The 14,732-nt window shown below is 42.4% G+C and overlaps 2 protein-coding genes across 3 annotated transcripts in view; one reads left to right on the plus strand and one right to left on the minus strand.

Annotated features, from left to right (window-relative positions):
• The window catches only part of anxa3b (annexin A3b), a 275,725-nt gene that overhangs the window by 211,272 nt on the left and 49,721 nt on the right, over window positions 1–14,732 (minus strand). The window lies entirely within an intron of this gene.
• Window positions 1–14,732, plus strand: part of rabgap1 (RAB GTPase activating protein 1) — a 101,747-nt gene that overhangs the window by 1,003 nt on the left and 86,012 nt on the right. The gene's annotated exons all lie outside the window — the stretch shown is intronic.

Here is a 14,732-nt window from a genome sequence, read left to right on the forward strand (position 1 = left end):
AGCAGCGGCGCAGCGCTTTCCATTATCAGTAATATCACGACATTGACATGAAGCGTCAAAGTGGTAGTTGCGTTGACTGTTATTGGAAGGACAGAAATCTCAGATTTCATTAAAAATATCTTCATTTGTGTTCTGAAGATGAACAAAAGTCTTGCGGGTTTGGACCGACATGAGGGTGAGTAAAGAATGACATAATTTAAATTTTTGGGGTGAACTATACCTTCAACATAAACAGCTGCATATAACAATGAACGACTTCAAGGCAATATTTCCTGAAAATGCGGAAAAATATCATCATGGTGCAAAAATGTGACCAGGGCTGGAACAACGTGTCTAAACGATTACGTAATTCCACGGTTTTTTGGACACAACCATATTTGATACTCTCGCTATGGTTGGTTAGAATGCAGTTGTGACTTCAGCTGTTTGTTCACACAGCTTAATGAACATATTTAAGCAACTACTTTAATCTCCTGAACGAACAAAACATTTCAGGATTCACACGTGTAAGCAATTGCTGCTGTAAATTCCCCAAAGTCCCAAAAAGAGCCATAGTAAACACCTTTTTTAATTAGGCCTACACTGCATAAACCTTAACTTTTGTGATAAATAATATCATTAGGTAAAAGTTAATACTTATATTAGTTATGGTTATTATTTAGATAACTATTATATCAGTTGACTAATCGGAAAAATAATCGATTGAAAAAATAATCGTTAGTTCCAGGCCAGCCCTAAGTGTGACCGTTTAGTCTCAATCTGGAGCCCTGGTAACAATTTGTTGATTCAAACGTTTCTCTCAAAAACACTGATTTATTCATTAAGAATACATTTTATTATAAAGTTACATCACTAATAGTAACACAACAATATTTCACCACCCAGAGGCTGACTCTGTAATGTTTCTTACCGATAGCAGTTAGTTTAGCTATCATAACATTGCTGACATTAATTCAGGTTGCATAACATTAGCCTTGTTGTCTTTGGATGAACTGTCTGTCTAGTATAAAGAGCCACACCTTATGATATAAACCCAGATTGGTAACTTTTTTCCCTGACAGGTGAAGTAATGTAGGCTACTTGGGCTACTTATTGTGTTGTTGCCATTATTACTCAACATGTTTTCATCCACTTATTCTCAAGTGAGCCACACAATTTATAAAAGTTCTGCTCAAGAATAATTTTATATTCGAAATACATTATAATTCCCAATACTTGTGTTCCTCAATAATAAACATCACCTTCAGCTGATGTTATGTTGCCAAGGCAGCATTTGCGAGTCGCTCAAGGGTCTATGTGCTCATATGGGAAAAATAACTGACATGCAGCACCACTGCTTCCATATATTCGACATCATGTAGAACAGTATCCTAAATCACAAGTTTGGTGTGAGTGGGGAAGTCGGTCAGGTGTAAGTGGAGGAGTAAGTGGGGGAAAAAACCCCAGTTGATAACCATGTGTCTAACGGCACAATGACAGATGCTTCTCATCTCTTGGGAATGTGAGACAGCTGGCTCGTGTGCAACCGCACCCTGACTCAATATCAGTGACAGAGGCACATGCTTCATTTGGACATCTGAACTATCCATTGCAAACCCGTCTTGATGGGCGTTTCTTTTTGTTTTGCTTATTAAGTAACTGTTCAGTGCAGCTTTATGTAGGCAAATATCCTCATACTATTAGTTATTGATGACAGGCACTGGTGAAGGTTATTGGTGCAAACAGTATAATGCAAACTCGAAAGCAACACTTACTGCTCACTTAATGTGGATCACTAGCTGTTTCCTTGTATTATTACCCTCTTTCTCTTTCATTCTGCCTCTCCCTATTTTGTTTTGTCTTTTACTTTTATTCCTCCAGAGTCTGTCAACAAAGTTTTATTAGCATGACTGTAAAGGATTACAGTATTGCTAAAGCGTTTGACCATACCTGCATAGCACAGGCTTGGCAAATAGGTTTCTCTCATTTTTCACACACCTAATACGGATTCATCAGCTACTCTTACTGATCTTACCTGCTTCTCTCTCCTGTATTTTTCTTTCCATATGGGAAGTGAATTGGTGTTTAGCAGCCACAGGGCTTACAGCAAGATCTCTCTGCTTAATGATACAGTGTGGCTCTATACTGCATCTGTTCTTTGCCTTTTAATTCCCTTCTTGTTCTCAGTACATCACAGAGGAGAGTACAGTGCAGGAAATTATTGGGAGTAGGGAAAAATAATGTGGAAATCTGACACCAAGTGGAGAAATACAGACAACTGTCCTGGCACTGTAGACAGACTCAGTGATTATAATACAATTGATTTATTATGAAATAGCTTTTATTAAGACCATGACATGCCCTTACTTTAACTTAATAAAGTGTTGCCTGTTTGGTTTGTAGTCCAGGAGTGAGAGTTGAGAAATCGAACTGCTGGCATTGTTTTGACCAGGCAGGTGTGCGGTTTCTATGGTAAACGAATGCTTTCTCAGAATAGACGATGACTTCTGAGAGAAACCCCACTGCCTCCCTCAGTCTACCCGTCTCTCTGTCTGCCTCAGTCTACCTGTCTCTCTGTCTGCCGCAGTCTACCTGTCTCTCTGTCTGCCTCAGTCTACCTGTCTCTCAGTCTGCCTCAGTCTACCTGTCTCTCGCTCTCTGCCTCAGTCTCATCTGTCTCTCTCTCAGTCTCATCTGTCTCTCTGTCTGTCTCAGCCTCACATCTCTCTCTCTGCCTCAGCCTCACCTGTCTCTCTGTCTGTCTCAGCCTCACCTGTCTCTCTGTCTGTCTCAGCCTCACCTGTCTCTCTGTCTGTCTCAGCCTCACCTGTCTCTCTGTCTGTCTCAGCCTCACGTCTCTCTCTCTTCCTCAGCCTCACCTGTCTCTCTGTCTGTCTCAGCCTCACCTGTCTCTCTGTCTGTCTCAGGCTCACCTATCTCTCTGTCTGTCTCAGCCTCACCTGTCTCTCTGTCTGTCTCAGCCTCACCTGTCTCTCTCTCTCCGCCTCAGTCTCACCTGTCTCTCTCTTCCTCAGCCTCACCTGTCGGTCTGCCTGTCTCTGCCTGCCTCACCCTCTGCCTCAGTCTGCCTGTCTGTGTCTCTGTCTGCCTCAGCCTCACCTGTCTCTTTCTCTGCCTCAGTCTCACCTATATCTCTGTCCGCCTCAGCCTCACCTGTCTCTCTGTCTGTCTCAGCCTCACCTGTCTCTCTCTCTCTGCCTCAGTCTCACCTGTCTCTCTGTCTGTCTAGGCCTCACCTGTCTCTGCTTCACCTGTCTTTCTCTCTCTGCCTCAGTCTCACCTGTCTCTGTCTGCCTCAGCCTCACTTGTCTCTTAGACCCCATCCACACTACTACGTTTTAGTTTAGAAACGGAGAATTAAAATGAATACGATCTCCGTCCACACCAGAGTTTTAGCTGCATATTAGAATTGATCTCCGTCCACATTAAAACGACTGAAAACGCGGATCACGTCACCATTCACCTACACTGGGCATGCACGTGCCGGGGGAAACAGGAATCAGATTGACTATTCCTCAGATTTCGCTGTGGTTGATAAGTGCCGATCTGGACATTCGAAAGTTTTCGCACCATTCCTCAGGAACCACAACTTCAATGATAAATTGATCCAACCATGCGCTGGTTCTTCCCGGCTTAACCCAAAACCGGCTTAAACCAAAACGCTCCATGTACGGTCGATACTGCCGCTGCACATGGGAATTGTTGCAGATCGCTCGAATAATAGCTTGCCTCCGGCGCATGTAGGCAGTTATAGCATTGTAAAATGCAGAATTTACTTGCACTAACGTAACTGGTAGTCCAGGCTGTTGTTGTACGGTTTCTTCCGTTATATGAAACCCAATCAGAGAGCCGAGTGTGCGCCTCTGCATCATCGTTTCTAAAGTCCTCCGTTTTGACCCGTCTTCACTAAAAGCCCTCTGGAGATTCAAAACGCAAAACGGGGTCGGCAGCGTTTCTAAACTTCTCCGTTTTAGGTCTTCGTTTTTGCCGTTTTAGTGTGGAAGGGAGGTGCAAACGTAGCAAAAGGTCTCCGTTTCTAAACTAAAACGTAGTAGTGTGCCTTACTCTGTCTCAGTCTCACCTGTCTCTCTGTCTGCCTCAGTCTCACTTGTCTCTCTCTCTGCCTCAGTCTCACCTGTCTCTCTGTCCTCCTCAGTCTCACCTGTCTCTCTGTCTGCCTGTCTCGCCTGTCTCTCTCTCTGCCTCAGTCTCCACTGTCTTTCTGTCTGCCTCAGTCTCACCTGTCTCTCTCTATGCCTCAGTCTCACTTGTCTCTCTCTCTGCCTCAGTCTCACCTGTCTCTCTGTCTGCCTCAGTCTCACCTGTCTCTCTGTCTGCCTGTCTCGCATGTCTCTCTCTCTGCCTCAGTCTCACCTGTGTCTCTCTCTGCCTCAGTCTCATCTGTCTCTCTGTCTGTCTCAGCCTCACGTCTCTCTCTGCCTTAGTCTACCTGTCTCTCTGTCTGCCTCAGTCTCACCTGTCTATCTGTCTGTCTCAGCCTCACATGTCTATCTGTCCGTCTCAGCCTCACCTGTCTCTCTCTGCCTCAGTCTACTTGTCTCCCTCTCTCTCTGCCTCAGTCTACCTGTCTCTCTGTCTGCCTCAGTCTCACCTGTCTCTCTCTCTCTCTGCCTCAGTCTCACCTGTCTCTCTCTCTGCCTCAGTCTTACCTGTCTATCTGTCTGCCTGTCTCTATCTGCCTCAGTCTCCTCTCACCCTCTGCCTCAGTCTGCCTGTCTCTGTCTCAGTCTGCCTGTCTTTTTGCCTCAGTCTCCTGTCTCACCATCTGCCTCAGTCTCCTGTCTCACCCTCTGCCTCAGTCTCCTGTCTCTGTCTCAGTATCCTGTCTCACCCTCTGCCTCAGTCTGCCTGTCTCTCTACCTCAGTCTCCTGTCTCACCCTCTGCATCAGTCTGCCTGTCTCTTTGCCTCAGTATCCTGTCTCACCCTCTGCCTCAGTCTGCCTGTCTCTCTACCTCAGTCTCCTGTCTCACCCTCTGCCTCAGTCTGCCTGTCTCTCTGCCTCAGTCTGCCTGTTTCTCTACCTCAGTATCCTGTCTCACCCTCTGCCTCAGTCTGCCTGTCTCTCTACCTCAGTCTCCTGTCTCACCCTCTTCCTCAGTCTGCCTGTTTCACACTTTGCCTCAGTCTGCCTGTCTCTCTGCCTCAGTCTCCTGTCTCACCCTCGGCCTCAGTCTGCCTGTCTCTCTAACTCAGTCTCCTGTCTCTGTCTCAGTCTGCCTGTCTCTTTGCCTCAGTCTCCTGTCTCACCCTATGCCTCAGTCTGCCTGTCTCTTTGCCTCAGTCTCCTGTCTCACCCTATGCCTCAGTCTGCCTGTCTCTCTACCTCAGTCTCCTGTCTCAACCTCTGCCTCAGTCTGCCTGTCTCAACCTCTGCCTCAGTCTACCTGTATCTCTCTCTGCCTAGTCTCCTGTCTCTCTGCCTTAGTCTCCTGTCTCTCTCTGCCTCAGTCTACCTGTCTCTCTCTGCCTTAGTCTCCCTGTCTCTCTCTGCCTTAGTCTCCTGTCTCTCTCTCTCTCTGCCTCAGTCTTCCTGTCTCTCTCTCTGCCTCAGTCTCCTGTTTCTCTCTCTGTCTCAGTATACCTGTCTCTCTCTCTGCCTCAGTCTCCTGTCTCACCCTCTGTCTCAGTCTGCCTGTCTCAACTTCTGCCTCAGTCGACCTGCCTCTCTCTCTGCCTTAGTCTCCTGTCTCTCTCTCTGCCTCAGTCTACCCTTCTCTCTGCCTTAGTCTCCTGTCTCACCTAGTGTTGTCACGATACTAGAATTTCTAACTTCGATACGATACCTTGAAAAATATCGATATTCGATACCATTTTCGATACCACAGAGAAAAAAACTGCCACAATATTAAGGGGGTCTTTTTTTTTATTTAAAGCTAAATATTACAAGTCTAGAACATGACAATGAGGTATATTTTACATGAACAAAAATGTCCTGAGTTCTATCTGTTAATATTTTTTCATTGGACCAGAGCTAACATGATCCGTTGTGTTTTTATTACCTACTGTTATCAAAGATTAAAATATATTGTAACAAATGCATTGGTCATCGGTCATAAATGCTGGTTAATACATTAACTTAATTTGATGAACAGATTTAAACGCAAACGTGTGTGCATCACACGCGGAAACAATGCTCACTGGATCAGCATCTAGTCAAGTTACCTTTATTTATATATTGCTTTTAATAATACAGATTGTGTCGAAGCACTTAACTGTATCAAATTGGAGGATAGAGTGTCAGTAATGTATAATAATAAGGTTAAACATTCAATTTTCAGTTAAAGGCATTTCATTATTGAATTCAGAGATGCCATTGTCTAGCTCAGTTTAGTTTAATTAGTATATGTGTAATCAAATTGATGATAATCGCTAATGAAGGCAAATTGCAGAATTAAATAATAATTTTTGAATAAAGTTAAACAGACACAAGTTAATTTACATCTGACCACAGTTACAATATTTACTTGTCTACGATTCCTCAGTCAGATTATGTTAACTTTAAGAATTACAGTGAAAAAACGAAACACAGACTCATATCAACAACAATACTAGGCCATCTTGGTTAATGTTTCAGAAAAGTTAAAATGAGAAGAGTTACAGTGTTTTAGGATGTTTTTAGCAGTGGTGCAGGTCTGTCCAAAAAACAAACACCCCTGATGCTGAGCATATGCTGCTAAATGGTACCCCTGGAGCCAATTCCTTAAGTCTGTTTTCATCTATAAAATAATTTTACAAAATGAGTGATGAGAGGGATATTGATAGTCAAACAATCTTTTGGGTGCCCGCAGCCCGCTCGCAGTGTGAAGCGCGTGTCCGCGCTATTCTCCGACATGCCCGCTCGCGGTGTGTAGCGCGTGTCCTGTCCACGCCATTCTCCGACTCCGACATGCCCGCTCGCGGTGTTCTTTATCAATCAACCAAAGCCGGTCGCGGGGACGCCGCACTCGCCATCTTTCCATTCACTTTTGCTATTTAACCAGAGCGAATGAGACGAGTGCGTCACGTGTGGTGTTTGTCAACGCGCCTTTGGAGAGAAGTGAAAGTGACTGCTCGGCTAGTATTGGTGTATCGATACTTCGGGAAATTAGTATTGGTACCGTTCAGATATTTCAGTATCGATATTTATCGAAATATCGATATTTTTGACAACACTAGTCTCACCCTCTGTCTCAGTCTGCCTGTCTCTTTCTGCCTCAGTCTCACCTCAAGTGAGCAACAGTCTTATAATAACTCTTTCTCTTTCTCTCTCGGCCTTAGGATGTTTTCACACCTATCCACCTTATTCTGCTCTAAACAATGGGCGCCGCCATGACGACGACTCCGGTTGCCTACTTCCGGTTCGTACTGTATTAGCAGTGAGAGAATGAGTTCAGGCTCTACATGTGCTGTTGTTGGTTGTTTTAACAATTCAAAGAAGATAAAAAACTTTTTAGAAACTGGGTGCTTTGAGCATAAGATAAAAAGGAGAGAATGCCTATGTCCGGTTTGTATCAGCTACATTCAATACCAGAGAGTAGACATTTTTGGTTAGCTGCGCTAAAACTGAAGCATCCAACGAAAAAGGTGTAATACGTTACCAGTAGGGATGGGCATTTCAAGCAAAAATAATATTCGAAGATCGCAGGGTATTGTGCAATTAATATTCGAGAATCGCACCCCTCCATCACTTCACGCACACATGCATAGGCTACACACCAGAGCACATGAGCAAAGCGGAGCAGTGTGACGATTAAATATAAGTTAAACAAAAAACAACTAAACATACATTTTATATTTAAGTTTCACAATATAATGTTTTTTTTACATTTATTTCATGATGTTGATTATATGAAAAGGGAACCGCATAAGATGAGTCAGATATGATCATAAGATGCCCAATATATCGGAAAACATTTGGAATGGCTCAGACATGATTTTGACCACTTATCAAGTTTTGTTTTGTAGAAAGCCTTTCTTTAAAGTGAATTTCGTTTAGTATAAATTGTATCTTCATTTTTATCAGTGTTTTATCAACAAATTGCCTGGAATAATAAATAAGAAGCAAAAATAGTAGATATACAGGACACGGATGCGCGGGCGCGTGAACTGGAGCGCATCTTATTAATCAACGAAACTCAGCGTATAAGTTACTTGCCTCACATACATGATAAGTATATCTATAGAAAGCTTGAAATGTGTACTTTTAAACAAAATAATAAAAAACGAGCAGAAATAGGCTGCTCTCTGCTTATGTATAGGTTAATTCGTATGAAGTATGCATTTCTCTCTATAGTCGCGTTCACTATTGCGAAGATGGCGAGTCAGTGTCATCAAATTTATCTTTGCAGTTGACACTTACAGAAAACACTAGTTATTAATAAACAATTCAAATGTTTAATGCATAATCATTACTTTTGCCGGGTTTTTTTGTGCCAAGCTTTTGTGTGCGTTGAGATGCAGAATAGGCAATATATTACGAAAACGCTCATTATGGTTTAGCATTCTCTCCCATATAGTATACATAACTTCCAACCCAACTTCAGTCGTGCACGGGCAGGGATAGCCCTACTTATTTCACATATTTTCTAACCAGCACATCACTGCGACCGTTCTGAGCAAGCGACGCTTAATCTTCATAAAGCTTCGAACCGGAAAAGGACAACCGGCTTCCGGTTCAAACCCGCAATGAATCATGGGTAAATTCGCTAACCAGGAAAAAGGTGGATAGATTGTTTGTTTTGTTCGGAAACAGGGACTTAATTTGTTACAATGTTGCAGTTTCTTCTTTGTTTGCTTTCACAAGGCAATCTTTCAAAGTGTACCATTATGTGCAAGTCACATGAGAGTACAACTGTCCTCTTATTGGTCAGTTTCCTCTGCGTCATCCATCAAGATGATTGACAAAATCACAACATTTTAAAATGAAGAGGTGCTCTTTTGGTTTTCAATTGTGATAACTAATGTGGGCGGCATGCTGGCTCAGTGGGTAGCACACCGGTTCGAGCCCTGGCTGAGGTGGAGTTTGCATGTTCTCCCCGTGTCAGCATGGGTCTCCTCTAGGTGCTCCGGTTTCCGACGTAAAACCTGTGCCAAATCATGTGTGTGTGAAGCTGACCCTGCAAATGAGCGGGAAAGAGAGAGAACTGTGAAAACTAATGCACTCACTAGGGATGTCAATTTGCACAAATTCCCATGATCGATCGTCGGCTAAATTAATCGTTAGCCTTAATACTGCAATATGCGTCTGCTGCAGTGGCATTTGGCCAACAGCATGACAGGGTCTGCAAATGTTTCTCAAAACGCTATGCCCATTACCAAATGAATGATAAGGGTTTATAATCTAAATAAAGGGCTAGTAGGATTGTAAAATGTTTCGATGTGATTGATCATTTAATGAAATAACTATATAAAATATAACAACTAATACAACGTGTCACCAACCCCACCTCAGATGCGTGCTTGTCAGAATGTGTGTCGCTCTTCCTGGAACAATGTGCTGACAACGTGATAATTCAATATTATTAAACTATTATAAAAAAAGTGTTCTCGTGTTATGTAATATGACCGTCCCAATCATAGTTATTATTAGCCGTGCATTGCTGCTAGAGCTGCGCACTAAATGAACACCTGTAAACTGGAGCACTTTGCTAGTTCGTTATTTAACTCAAAGAAACCCTTCCTATATGAGATTAATCAGATACAAAATAAAAATAATATTACAAATTATATCTGCACAAAATGACGAGAATGCACAAGTGAACTTGAACCAAGTTACGTAAGATAAATCAGATATAAATAGGCCTACACAAAATAAACACAATATTACAACTCACATTTGCACAAAACAAAAGACTGCGAATGCACACGCAAACTTATAGTCATGATGGTGTAAAATGGTCCCAAACGTAGCTCCGGAGCGCTCAATTTACATGTTTAGCGGTTAAGCGGCATGCAAGCGCATGAACCTGCTTAATCAACGATTGATTGACGATTGATTGAAGTTTTATCGATTAAGGGTATTATCGACAATTTGTCAATTAATCGTTAACATCCCTTGGGCTCACTCACAGAACCATTTGGTTCGCTGTTCCGTTGAGTTTCTTACCTCAAGCGAACCATCCCAGAGTGTGTTTGCAATCTGGCCGAGACCCGAGTCTCGTAGCGATTGTTTTGATGCGGATCCGAGCTCGATTGCTGTTTTCACATATGCCTAAACTGACCAAACCAAGAGAGAAAACACCAGATTCTGAAACAAACTCAGGTGTGAAATCATCCTTATCGTACGTTCACACCGCCGCCGACTTGAGCGGCAAAGAAGCTCTGGACGCCCTGTCAAGGACGCTTGTCAAAAAGTACGGGGAAGCTTGTTGACACTTTGGTTGCTCTGACGTAGCAGGGAGAAGAGAAGTGTCACAACAAGAAATGTTACACGAGATTGGTGTTTTTGCATTCCACTTCACTGCTTTTCTATTTAACTATGTAAACATGCGCTAGACTGTGTGCTCGAGCTTTGTGTCTTTTGCCGCGTCTCGCGCATGACACAGCGTTTTAAAAAACGCGTCATTCAAGTTAAAATAAGTTCAACTTTAAGAACAAAAATGTAAACTATCCCAGTGTAAGGCCGTCTAACTCGATCCAATGGTGGTATTCGAATAAGCGGTGAAGGTTTCTGCGTGTTACTGTCTTTTCTCACGGCAAAGTATTTTTGGTTAAATGCAATACATTTTCTCATATGTATTTTCTCGTTATTTCATCTGACTCCATAAATGAAAAAGGTTTAAATGATATCTGTGCATCATTAAATGTGAGCGAATGTTTTACTATTCTTTTAAACTCTTGAATGAAAATAATGTCAAAGTCAATTAGAATAATCAAATATCACCATTTAATTTGTCAGGTAAATGTATCATTACAATTTCATAACCAATTCAAAGATAATCAATGCAAAACATCAAATGCTCTAGAACAAAGAGGAAAAAGTTTACCCGACAAGAAATGCGTGAGGCTGAGAGTCTCGCAACTCCCAGCCTCACGGGCCGATCTCAAATACAGAAAAGGCCCTGAGCTCTCGCTGCGTTTCATTATATACCCAGACCTCATTTCAAATCTAAACATCATTCACAGTGGAATTTTACCTGTAAGTCACCATTTGCTAGCAGTGGACAATTAGCATTCAGTCAAATGGTCGAAGGTGTTAACTCAAAGACACACCCTCCAGTATTGGAGGGTGTGGAAGATATTTCTAAACTTCCTAAGAACTTTATTACCTTTTGGGTTTACTTCTTTGGGAATGAGACATTTGTACCAGTCGTACCGAGACATTTCAAATAATACCAAATATGTATAAAACTAGATGAAAATGAATGACTTCCGGTAGCTTTGGAAGCTCAAGTCGGCGGTAGTGTGAACGTATAGTTAGTCTCACCTCTGCCTCAGTCTGCCTCACTCTCTGCCTCGATCTTCCTGTCTCTCAGTCGGCCGGTCTTTCTCTCAGTGCCTCATCTCTGCCACAGTCTATCTTTTTATCACCATGTCTCCTCCTGACTATCTCATCCTGCCCCTCTCTGTCTTACTCTTATGGCTTGTGTTCCACCTAGCGGTACAGTACAGCACGATTCGCAATTATTTCCGTTTCCACTGTCATAAGTTGTGAATGGTACTAAAATGCCGAGCCGTACCGTACCACTTTTCGGTACCCTTCCGTTGGGGTACCTAGCACAGTGGTACAGTACCTAAAGGGTGGAGCTAGACTCATTGCAGAATGTTGATTGGTTTATAGAGAATCGTCACTTGCTCGCGCTAAAAGGGGAATGACAACATAAGAAGCGTAATTTTTTTTTAATACAGTTGAAATATAATACTACTGTTACTGTGTCACGAAATGTAGTTTCAAGAGTTTTTCAGGTGAGAAGTTAGTTGTTTAAAGCTCAAATATGTGTAAAGATTTATGAAAATTTGATCCAGGTTGTGAGATCCATTCCAGGCAATCACCGGGCACTCGCCGCTCATGTACCCCTGCCTGGAACAGCCTTTCCTCCTCTAGTCGCTCTGACGTTTGCCGCTGACTCTGACGTCTCTGTAGTGGTTAAACGAGATATAATTCATCTTGTGTAGACCTTTGGTCTCATGAATCTATAATAATTTCCCTGGACAATCGTTTTGGCTGAGGGCTAAGTGAAGTTTCATAACTTTATATATTTAGGCTGCTATTAACTTTACCGTTGTAACAGTAGACTAGGGTGCTGACTTTATATGTTTGACTGAATTGTTTGCTTTATTTCTTATTGTATATCTTCTTGTACCTTTTAAATACTTTTATAATGCTATTATTGATAAAACTGAAATTTAACAAAAAGATACAAGGTTTAGTTTTGTCATTTTAAATTTTATTACAGTGAAGATGATCAGAGTACAAATGCACATTGTCTCTGGACCATATTAATATGTTTTAAAAAATAATATTTTAAAAATTTTAACAAAAAGAGGCAGGGTTGTGTTTTATATGTCGTTTTGTTATAAATAGGCTAACGTTATACATGCAGTAAATATCAATACGCATTGCCTGAACCACATTTGTGTGGCTATAATGTTTAAGATTTCTTTAAATGAAAATGAAAAGAGGCAGACTGGTGTTTTATAACACATTTAGTTTTATTGTTGCCTAAAATGTACAGGGATAACCGGAGTAGCAGAGCGGAACGCTGCTTTCAAGAACGCTGCTGATCCATTTGCAGAATTACCGGACTGCGTCCTTGGGAGTCATTCTCCTGAGTCTTACTTAGCAAGTCCGAACTTTGCGTACTTGGTATTGAAAAACGCCTAATGTCGGCGCTTGTCTTCTTGTGACGAACAGCCACATGCCAAGATGCAAGATCAAGATCTGCTGTATGTCATCCATTGTTGTTTTCTATGTTGCTTTCTTCTTCGCGCGAAACTGACGTCGATCACTTCTTTCTGGCATAGGTTACACCACGCCTATCAATTAAGGGTACTGTTTGCAGTGGAAAAGCAAGCCGGATCAGGGTTTACCGTCCCGAATCGTACTGTACCGCTTGGTGGAAACAAGCCATTAGACTCAGACTTTGTGTGTCTCTTTCTCTCATTGCCTCAATCCACTTGTCTCTTTCTGCCTCAGTGCGACCATCATTCTCTTTCAGCCACAAGCCGGGTTCAGACTACAGGACAGGAGTTTTTAAATCTTAACCAATTGTGTAATCTGGTTGCATCACACGCATAAGAGAATCTTCACAGCATAAGAGAATCTTCACAGATTTTCTTCTTTAAAATCTCAAACCCGCACACACTACAAGATTTGAAAATCGTGGTGCATTACACACTCCAAGATATTCTTAAGATTATCAAGCCAGATTTAGAACCTTACGGGAAAGCGGATGTAAACAAAATGGATACTGTGTTGTGGCAACTTGCTAGACATTGTATGAGGAGGCAGTCGTGTTGTTGCCACATTTCGTCCAGCCGTTCCTGCATCTCTGTTGTCCACTGGACCTGTACAGCTGCTTGGTTTTTCGTTGTCGCCATTTCAAAAGTTCCTTCACTTATGCCTCCTTGTAGACGTGTCCCTCGTTGGCTATTGCCCTGGACGTAATTTCTTTTTTCTCTGAATGTAGGGAAGGATAAATCTGCCTTAAACTCCTGTAGTCAGAGCCTGGATCTCAGTCTCTCTGCTTAATTTCACTTCTCTCTCCCTCCCCCAGTCCGCCTGTCTGTCTCTCTCTGCCTTATTTAGCTGCTCTCTCTGCCTCAGTCAGTCCACCTCTCTCTATCTGTGCATCAATTTGCCTCTGTTTTATCTCTTCTCCTCTTTTCTTTTTCCTCTTTGTTTTGCCCCAAGAGAGTCTAAAACACCATATTGTGTTTCAATCCTCATTTGGCTGTTGCGTCCTGAGGCAGAGAGAGAGAGAGAGAGAAGGGAAGACAGACAAGGCGTCCATTATAACAGCATGAGAACAGAGCATCAGTGTGAAGGAGCATCCTGTGTGTCTGTTACACACGAATCCATGCCAGCGAACATGGCTATGAAGTCAGTCGTCTGGCTGTTAGTCTGTGTTGGTAAGGAGCCACTCTTCTATCTTAACTAGTAGCACAAATCCACACAACTCTTTCTAGGAGCTCTTTGAGGCTTGTGTACTGCTGGTTTCTGGTCATTGCTCCCCAGGGTTAAGCACTGAGCCTGGTCTCCATTAGGACAGAGTACAATGTGCCCAGTCAGGAAAACCAAAGCTTGTTCACAAAGGAACAACCTGCCATTCAATATCCTCTCTTACAGTATGACCACTGGACTGAAATGTTGTCTAGATGGTCACTACATTTTGTGGCAGAGCTGGTTTTGAGATATTGTGATACTGTTGTGTTTAAGGGTGAAACGGATCGTAGTTGAACTGTGATCTTTACAGACCAAGCCACACGGTTTGGCACACATGTGATTTGCAGATTCATTTAAGTTTAACCATCATAGATTTAAAGTTTATCATTCATTTGCACGTTTTGTCTTGTCAGTTTACACATTTGAGTGATTTTAAACCATTCCAGCGCAAGAAGCGAAAGAGAACTTGTGCGCTGTTATCTGTGCACACAGCCGCACAAACAGAGAACCGCGTTTCAGATAGTGTGCTAACAACGAATTGATTCCTCTTTCGCGTCTCTTTGCGCTTTTTTTGTCAAAATATCTGTCTCTGCAAGTATTCTTGTAAACACAGTCGGTTATGTCTT

The sequence above is a fragment of the Siphateles boraxobius genome, unplaced genomic scaffold (assembly GCF_051911475.1).
Source record: "Siphateles boraxobius isolate OS27281-9 unplaced genomic scaffold, OSU_SipBor_1 25, whole genome shotgun sequence".
NCBI classification, from domain to species: Eukaryota; Metazoa; Chordata; class Actinopteri; order Cypriniformes; family Leuciscidae; genus Siphateles; species Siphateles boraxobius.